Genomic DNA, 8,252 nt, shown 5'->3' with positions numbered 1-8,252 from the left:
AGTCCTTCTTACGTTAGTAATCAACAATGGATCACATCACTATTTGTATGTTAAGTGGTCGCTTGTAGTGATGAACTGAGACATGTATCACCTGTTTCTACAGTTGCCCACAGCTTTGTGAAGCTTTCTGCCATATTTAGGTAACTGGTTTATGTGGTGCAATCCATTTGAATTTATGAATGCGTAAATCTCCACTTAGTAAACAGTCAGAACCAGACTAAATAGGAACTCATGAACAGCTGCCACAACTAATTACTAGTTTTTTTTTGTCAGTTAAGTGTGCAGTTGTGTTTTCTGTAAATTATATTCTATCCACATTACTGGTGTCTTAAAACAGCAAAAACAATTAATGGGAGAGAAATTATTGAAACTAAAGGAATTATTAATTTATTGTTTTGTTGCCCTAAAAGTATTCAAATTAAAACATATTGAGTCAGTGGAATCACTTTATAAAATAACCAAGAGAATGTAAAGTCCCCCTTAGATTGAGCTCACACCTTGTGGAGCACACACACACACACACACACACACACACACACACACACACACACACACACACACACACACACACACACTCACAGAAAACACCCACACCCACACACACTTTCTTAAAGGTGGCATCCTGATTCTTGGAAAACAGTAACGTGCAGCAGAGGTGGCAGGAAGCAGATTCATCGCGAGGCTAATTGGTGAAAGAGAGCGTTCAGGGGACAAAGGTTTAGTGTTGGGGTTTGGGTTGCCATTATTTGGATGTCATATAAGATCCAGCCTGACCCAATTAATATGCCACCTGATAGGAGGGCCTCTCATCAACCTAATTTAGAGAATCAATAGGGGACAAATGAGAGTGAGAACGAAGCTCTTTACGGATGCAAACAGACAAAGACCACCCAGTACAAGCTCGAGGAGACTGATGCCAGCAATGACATAAACCTTTTGACAAATCCTCACTTGACATAAACAAACATTCACACAGTCCCCTGCCCCTCAAGTGCATCAATGTGCCGTACACATCATCAGTCATACCCGCCCTACATAGACAAGGGAGGACATTGATGGATGTTTTTATTGTTTTGGCACATAAGGAGTAGTTGTACAAATAGGACATGAAGTGTTAAAGGCTCAATGCAGCACCCAAAGCCTTAAGACTACTAACATGATGTACTCTGACCCAGCTTCATTGAATTAAAAATAAACTATGCCATGGTGGCACTTGTGGAAGGAAAAAAAGTACAGTACAATGGGAATATTGAACATGTTACAAAGCCCTCAAGAAAGGCCAGTGGGGGCTGGGAGGATTTGGGAGGAGCTTTATGGCAATTATAGCCATAAAGTTAAGAAAGAAGGTGAATTGGGGGCAGCTCTCAATAGCTTAAATTGCTGGACACAGTCATCAGTAACACCTTTTTGTCTGGCCCTGTGACTGGCCGGTATTTAGAGAGGGGAACTGTTCAGGGAAGATCACACACACTCTTATGGGATGAAAGAATCTCACATGACAATAAAATAAACTGTGGAGACACAAGATTTGAGTCAGGACAAGTTGACGCAGCCGGACAAAGCTTATGAAATACTTAAACCATCAACAGGGAACAAGAGTGGACTGAAGTGGGTTATTGTTGCTCCTTGAATTTGTATTTGCGCTCCATTGTAATTCAAAATTATTATAAATATTTTTAGATTTTATTGTCAGAACAAACTCTAATTAACTCCACCTTCTGAAAGTGGATATAAAATTGTGTTTTGGGGGAATAATTACCTATAAACATAAACATAAAAAAAAAATGTAAACTGTTGTTTAAACATGGATGTATTGTCTCACAGTACTGTCATACTGTCAGATAACTCACATAAGCCCTGTATGACTGATACACTGACTTTTTCTTTTATGTTGTTGTCTGTTTTAGATTTATTTTCCCTGTCGTCTTTATATTATGAATTAGTTGTTTTATTGATATGCTTTTTGTCTGTAATTACGTAAGAAAAATGTCCTTGTTACATGATGTTGTGACAGCAGTGGCAGAAGCATCTTTAGCACCAGAAATAGGTTTTTGTTAACTGTAGTAGCACAAATGCTCTAACTAGTTGTATTGTACTAAATGCTAGTTAATATTGGCATTAACTATAGTAGCACAACTTCAGCATTGTCTCCGCTAAATCTTCTAAAAATGCTGTAACATTTGACTGTGATCTCTGGAAGGAAATTTTACTTTGAGACAATCTTTGAAGAAATCTGCATGTTATTCCATTTTATTTTGTTTCCCTTCCTGCACAACTATCAGTCTTTACATTAATCCAGTTCAAGGCAGTGGTTCAGTGTCTGTGCTCTCATGTCACTGTGTCATGTCATGCTCACCATCTGGTTTGAAGCTGACAATTGCTGGCTCTGGCATAGATGGTGATGAGGTGCAGTCTAGTGGACACTCCTTCGTGCCTTGCCGGGGCTTGTTGCTGCACCGTCCCACAGATCTGAGAGTATACCTGGGGACAGGATGACCACCCCTACCCTGGAGGATTTCCTTTCTAACAGTCAGACCCAAAAAGGAAGCAACAAAGGTGTTAATTACACTCACGTCTGTGCATCCTTCGGGTGTTTGACAATTTCTGTGCAGTGGGGCCTTTTTATTCTGATTAATGCAACAATAAACTTTAAAGTTTTAACAGTATTCCAACCGATGTCTCGATAGATGGATAATAGTGCTGAATAAACAGGTTGATTTCAAAATAAGTTTACTCTACCTCTCTACTTGAACCTGAAAATAGTTCAAAGGTACATGTAAGGAGGACATAAGGACATAAAGGAGCAGAAACAAATCTTCTAACTTACGTCTTAATGTGACAATAATGTCAGTGACAGGAACGTTTAATAATAATAAACATGCAAATGCTAAAAAGTGCTAAAGGAGTTTTAAAAAGTAATAAAAATATTTCTGTTTCTTTGCTACAAGAGAGAGGGGTCTATTTGAAAGTGGCATACAATTATCTTATTTATATCCATAATGTAAAGTAGATTAAGACATAATCTTACAAGAGTGTCACAATGCATGAAATGTAAAACCCACAAGGACCTCAAGTTGTAATAAAATTTAAAAATCAAACCACAAAAGTTTTAGAAGAGGACATCTCAATGAGCAAAACATGAACCAACAAATCTTTCATGCCGTAGAGTAAAATGTGAGGAATGAATTCACACAATGAGTTCCCACAGGTACAGATCACCCTAATGATGACTGAAAACATGAAACACCAGCTTCTCCTCTGCCAATACACAGCAATCTGCACATTCCGTCCACTTATTTTGAATGCTCCTCACAGCAGTGTGTGATTACTTGAAAGTCAGTCGGACATCTCTCTTTTGGCAACAACAGGAATCAGCCCAAGAGCGAAAAACAAAACCTTTTGTCCCACGCTGTCGTCCTGCAGTCCTGGTAATAATCCTAAATCTGCCTTGTTTTTGGAACAACATCTGCCATCTGTAGCACGACTGTAACTGCATATTAAAACACAGAGTAACACATGCAGTGCTTTTAATATTAATGACATCATAAGGTAAACCATAAGGGGGGGGGGGGGGGTCAAACAATGCAGACACAGGAATCAAACTCAATAAATACATCAGGATGGTCTTCTTCTATAATGCTGTTGGTTCTTCTCTTGGGTCGTTTCAGATCTAATTCATTGGGGTGATATAATGAAAAACGGGAAGGTTATATGAGGACACAGCTGCACTCCCTCTCGATCAAGTCATTCTCAACCCCCCTTCACACACTCATCCATATTGTGCAAGAAAATGAGAAAACAAACAAATAGAAACAATTTTCTGTTTGTTCTGTGATTAATGCACTTCAGTCCCATATACACCTTGAGGAACTGAGGAATGATGAGCTTACATCACACTGCAGAGAGTTTGTATGTTATTATACTTTATATATATGCAATATATATAGTATATATTTATATATACATGTATATAATTTAAATTCATATATGTTTGTCAAGTTTATTTTGCATAATTTCAGACTGAATTTGAGTAATTAATTGCTAAAGGCCTTCACAAAATTCAAAGTATTTATTTTAATGTAAATATTTTATTTCACATTCTCATTTAGATTCTCTCTTTTAAAGTCTGTTGTTTTTCTTAATACATGTAAAGGACTTTCAAATCGTCTTAAGTATATGAATTGTGCTGTGTAAATACATTTGCCTTTGCCCCTAAATGTCAGCGGTCAGCAGAATAAAAATTCATGTACATTGGAGGATGGAGAGAGGATGAGTGAAAGGATAAAAAACAGTGAAGAAGAACTGAAAGATTGAGGAGAAATGCTGCTCTGCTCAAAAATAAAGTTAATATTTGTGTTCTGTCTCACGAGCCTTGCAGATTTTAATCCCAGCATTGCCGATTTTTGGGGTTTACTGAAATGTGGCAGCAAAAACAGCAATAACGAGTTGTCAAAATATAGAAAACTTGGGGCAGAGATGCAGCTGGTTACAGTGCTGGCCAATAAAAAAGGGGTTGTGGATTTCTTTGAGGCCTGAGCAGTCAGTGAAAGGCACTGTGGGGTCTCCATAGTTCACATGGCAAACTCTCAAACACCCACGGGGGGGTTGCCCTCCCTCCCTCCCCTGTCATGCCTTAACTGAGGCTAGTGTTGACACAGTGCTGGCCAATCTAATTTTGATTGTCAGGAGCAAGGAATGGTGATCCTCCCCCCGCCCCCCTGAGATCATCAAGTTCATTTCTCTGGCTGCATAGGGATTTTTTTCCTTTCGGCCCCCCCTCCATCTCCCCATCTCCCCACCACTAGAACAATATTCAGCCGTTCCTGGGCCTCTCAGAGTGAGCTCACTGGAGTTAATCTCTCAGGCCTCTCTCCTCTCTATTGCTGCCTCTCTCTCACTCGCACTCTCTCCCTCTCTTTCTATTCAAAAAGCCATTCGAGAACAGCTTGAATTAGTGACAGTTATTATTCAGACTAATGAGTAAAATCTCAAAGGCAACAAAAGTGGACTGTGACATTGGCTATAACAGCATTCATAAATCATTCATTCTTGGCAAGAGGGATTTATTAATAAGTGGGTGACAAAATATCATTTCTGCAATTTATAAATTTTTTAATCATCAAACACAACAGCGGTGACAAACAACAGCAGATATCTGCAGTGCTGATGTGAAGTGTTTCAAGGGAAATCTGTGAAATATCACGAAGCCTTCATTGTTTCCCCAGATCTGTACCATCAGAAAAGACAGATGGCCCCCTGCACCTTTGTTTGTGTGTGTGTGTGTGTGTGTGTGTGTGTGTGTGTGTGTGTGTGTGTGTGTGTGTGTGTGTGTGTGTGTGTGTGCGCGTCTGGCGTGCGTGCGTGTGTGTGTGTGCAGGGGGTGAAGAAGGTCAGGTTTATTGACAATATTATTTTACATTCAAATCCAATTTTCTGAATTCTAAGCATAAATACAATAATCCCAAATATTTACCAAAGGAAAAAAAATCATTGTTTTTATTTACTGAATGATAACTGACCATATCTGTGGGGTAAGATTAATTCATTATTCATGCATTTTCTGACCATTTAGTTTAATGCTTTCCATCATTTCAGATTTTAAGTATGCATGATGAGTTAATGCGAAAGAGGGGTCCTTAATGTCTTTTGTGTGGTGCAGAAAGAGGGGGAAACTGCCCAGTGATAAACTATGACATTTGGTGGACACTTCTGTGAGTCAGTGTAATCAAATTCAAGCAGTCGCACGCAGACAATAAGACAGACATTAATTTTCTCGGTGATATCCCAGCCAATGAGATGCAGTGACAGTCCAGCAATGTGCGGCTTTGTGGTGTAATTAAAACTGAGATGTAATAACAGAAAAGAAATTAGGGGACAGAGAATCAGTTGTCAGTTGACGTTAATGGATCATTCAGGCTACCTGAATAAAAAGCCTGCACCAAAGAATAATGGAGATGATCCATCATAATGCTTTGTGACCATGCCGACAGTATTTAGTGCTTACATTGAATAATGTCCTTAATAGCTTTCAATAAAACATCTACGACAGAAAAATAAACGTTCATATTTGTCTTGTTTTACTACAATTGTTCTCAGTGTCCTCTGAAATGTTGCGGAGATGAAACTCTTGCAGGAATTGGGTCTGCACATCTTTAAATGCAGTATGAAAATTTGGCCAGATGGGGGCACTACAACTAAAGGTCAAAGTTTAAATTAGTCTCAAACACTTCTCAGTTCTACTTAATCCTGCCATCAAAGATTTAACTTGTTTTATAATCAACAAAAGTCAAGGAGGTGTTTTTTAGCTTTTCATCACTGACGGATTTATACATTCTGTCATAACTTTATGATTCAAATTCAAATAAAAAATTCCAACTATGAAACATTTAAAAACATGTTATTAAAACATGATGTTACAGCGAGCCTTGAAAACCTTAAATTTTTTCATAGACACAACGCCAGAAAATCTGAAATTGTTGTTGTTGTTTCTATGTTGTAAACTATATATTTAAATAGTTAGTGTGTAATTATAACACTCTGTAAAATTAACCACCAACCAGAAATAGCTTCAGTGTGCACGGTGAAAATACTGTCTGTATAAAACAACAATGAACTAAATCACTTGTAGTTTTAAATAATTAATTAGCAATTTAGCAAATTCACCAGGCAGAAAAATGCCGCTTTTTTTAAGGTTTAATCTCTGTAAATATCAGCCCACTTAAAATATTTGAAAAAACAGCACATCTAAAACAATGGAGGAGGTATAAGCTCACAGACTCTCTGCTTTTAAACATTACATTCCTAATTCCTTCTTTGCACTTGAGCTGAAAGCACAACTGCAGCTTGTCAGAAGTAATCTTGACATTACAGAAAACAATTTCGAATTGAAAGATCAAAGGTGAAAGGTCAAAATTATTCTGTCAGGAGTGTTGGGTTCACTGAGGGGGAAGACTGACCAAACCGTTGAAAAAGAAAGCAGATAAACATCCCAACCTCTCAGAACCAATTACATATGGCTCTTTTGTGCTTAAAGAAATGCATGTTTAAAAACTAAAGAGGGGGCAGGGTGATGTGTTCGGCGTAGGTGCATGATTTGCAAGCTGTCAGATGACGGCCTTGCGGATGAAGAGCAGTAGGCCCCCATTCTCTGTCCGGTGCTCCCCACCCCCTCACTCAAACTCCTCCTCATTCCCCATGGGAGGAGGTCTGTTGCGCTGTGGCCACACTAAATCAACATCGTCCTAATGAGGTGTCACACTTGACCCCCAGCAGCCTCAGACCCTCACATGGGTGTCAGAGCCACAATGAGCAACCCTCCATCTCCAGCGCCTGGCTGACACATTTTGATTCATGAGAGAGCCTGGGCCCTGTCAGGTCAAAATTACCCCTATCAAAATGCCACCATCAACACATTCATCAACCCTACCTCTGAATCCGCCCTTTTTTCTTTCTCTTCAAAATAACAATACTTCTCCAAAAATCAGCAGTACTTCCTTGCTGCTGCTCTGCGTGTACCCGCCCTCTGACTCCTTAAAAGCACGTTTGTGCACAGTCATACCTCTTAAAAATCCCACAAACGCCTTGTTCTCACTGATTACCTCTTATTGCGGCTAAAAGTGATACGCCTGTCTGTCATTGGTCGGGGTCCAGCCTTCTGCTCCTAATGGCTCTCTGAGTGATGAACTCAGTGTCCCCCAGGTGTTGGTGAGCCTGTCCTCTGACCTACTGACCCAAAACACTCTTAATGTGAACAGGTCCCTCATAGCTAATTACAAACTTGAGAATGAAATCTGTGTGACCTGCCCCACTGAGTCAAAACAGAGCGTGACAGAAGAGGAGCGCTTACTCATAGCAGGAGGTGAGACATGTTATCTTGCTAAAAGTGCACATAGTTAAATTAGGTCATTTTGCCCAAGACACTGTGTGACAGATTGTGGGCATACAGATATTAGTCATTCCAAGAAAAAACATATCCGGGCTCTTCTCCACCAGGGAACCTGCAAGCTCTTCTTCCCCTGGAAATCAGCTCTTTCATTGTGAACGCAGCTGAGACTTCCTGCGATCACCCCGGGACCAGATCATCTCCCGCCTAATCAACTTGGCCCCGGCAGCAGCAGATGTTCTTCTCGACTCAAACGGGGAAGATCAATGTCAAAAACTAATCCTTAGCACGCTTTGTAGATCAATAATCAAAAGCTTTGTCAAATCCTCCGTTACAGTTTGGTACAACCTTGTTCTTCGTTTTACAAGGA

Source organism: Dicentrarchus labrax, unplaced genomic scaffold (genome assembly GCF_905237075.1).
Source record: "Dicentrarchus labrax unplaced genomic scaffold, dlabrax2021, whole genome shotgun sequence".
Taxonomy (NCBI): Eukaryota; Metazoa; Chordata; class Actinopteri; family Moronidae; genus Dicentrarchus; species Dicentrarchus labrax.
The sequence above is the reverse complement of the archived record's forward strand: the minus strand, read 5'-3'. Positions refer to the sequence as shown.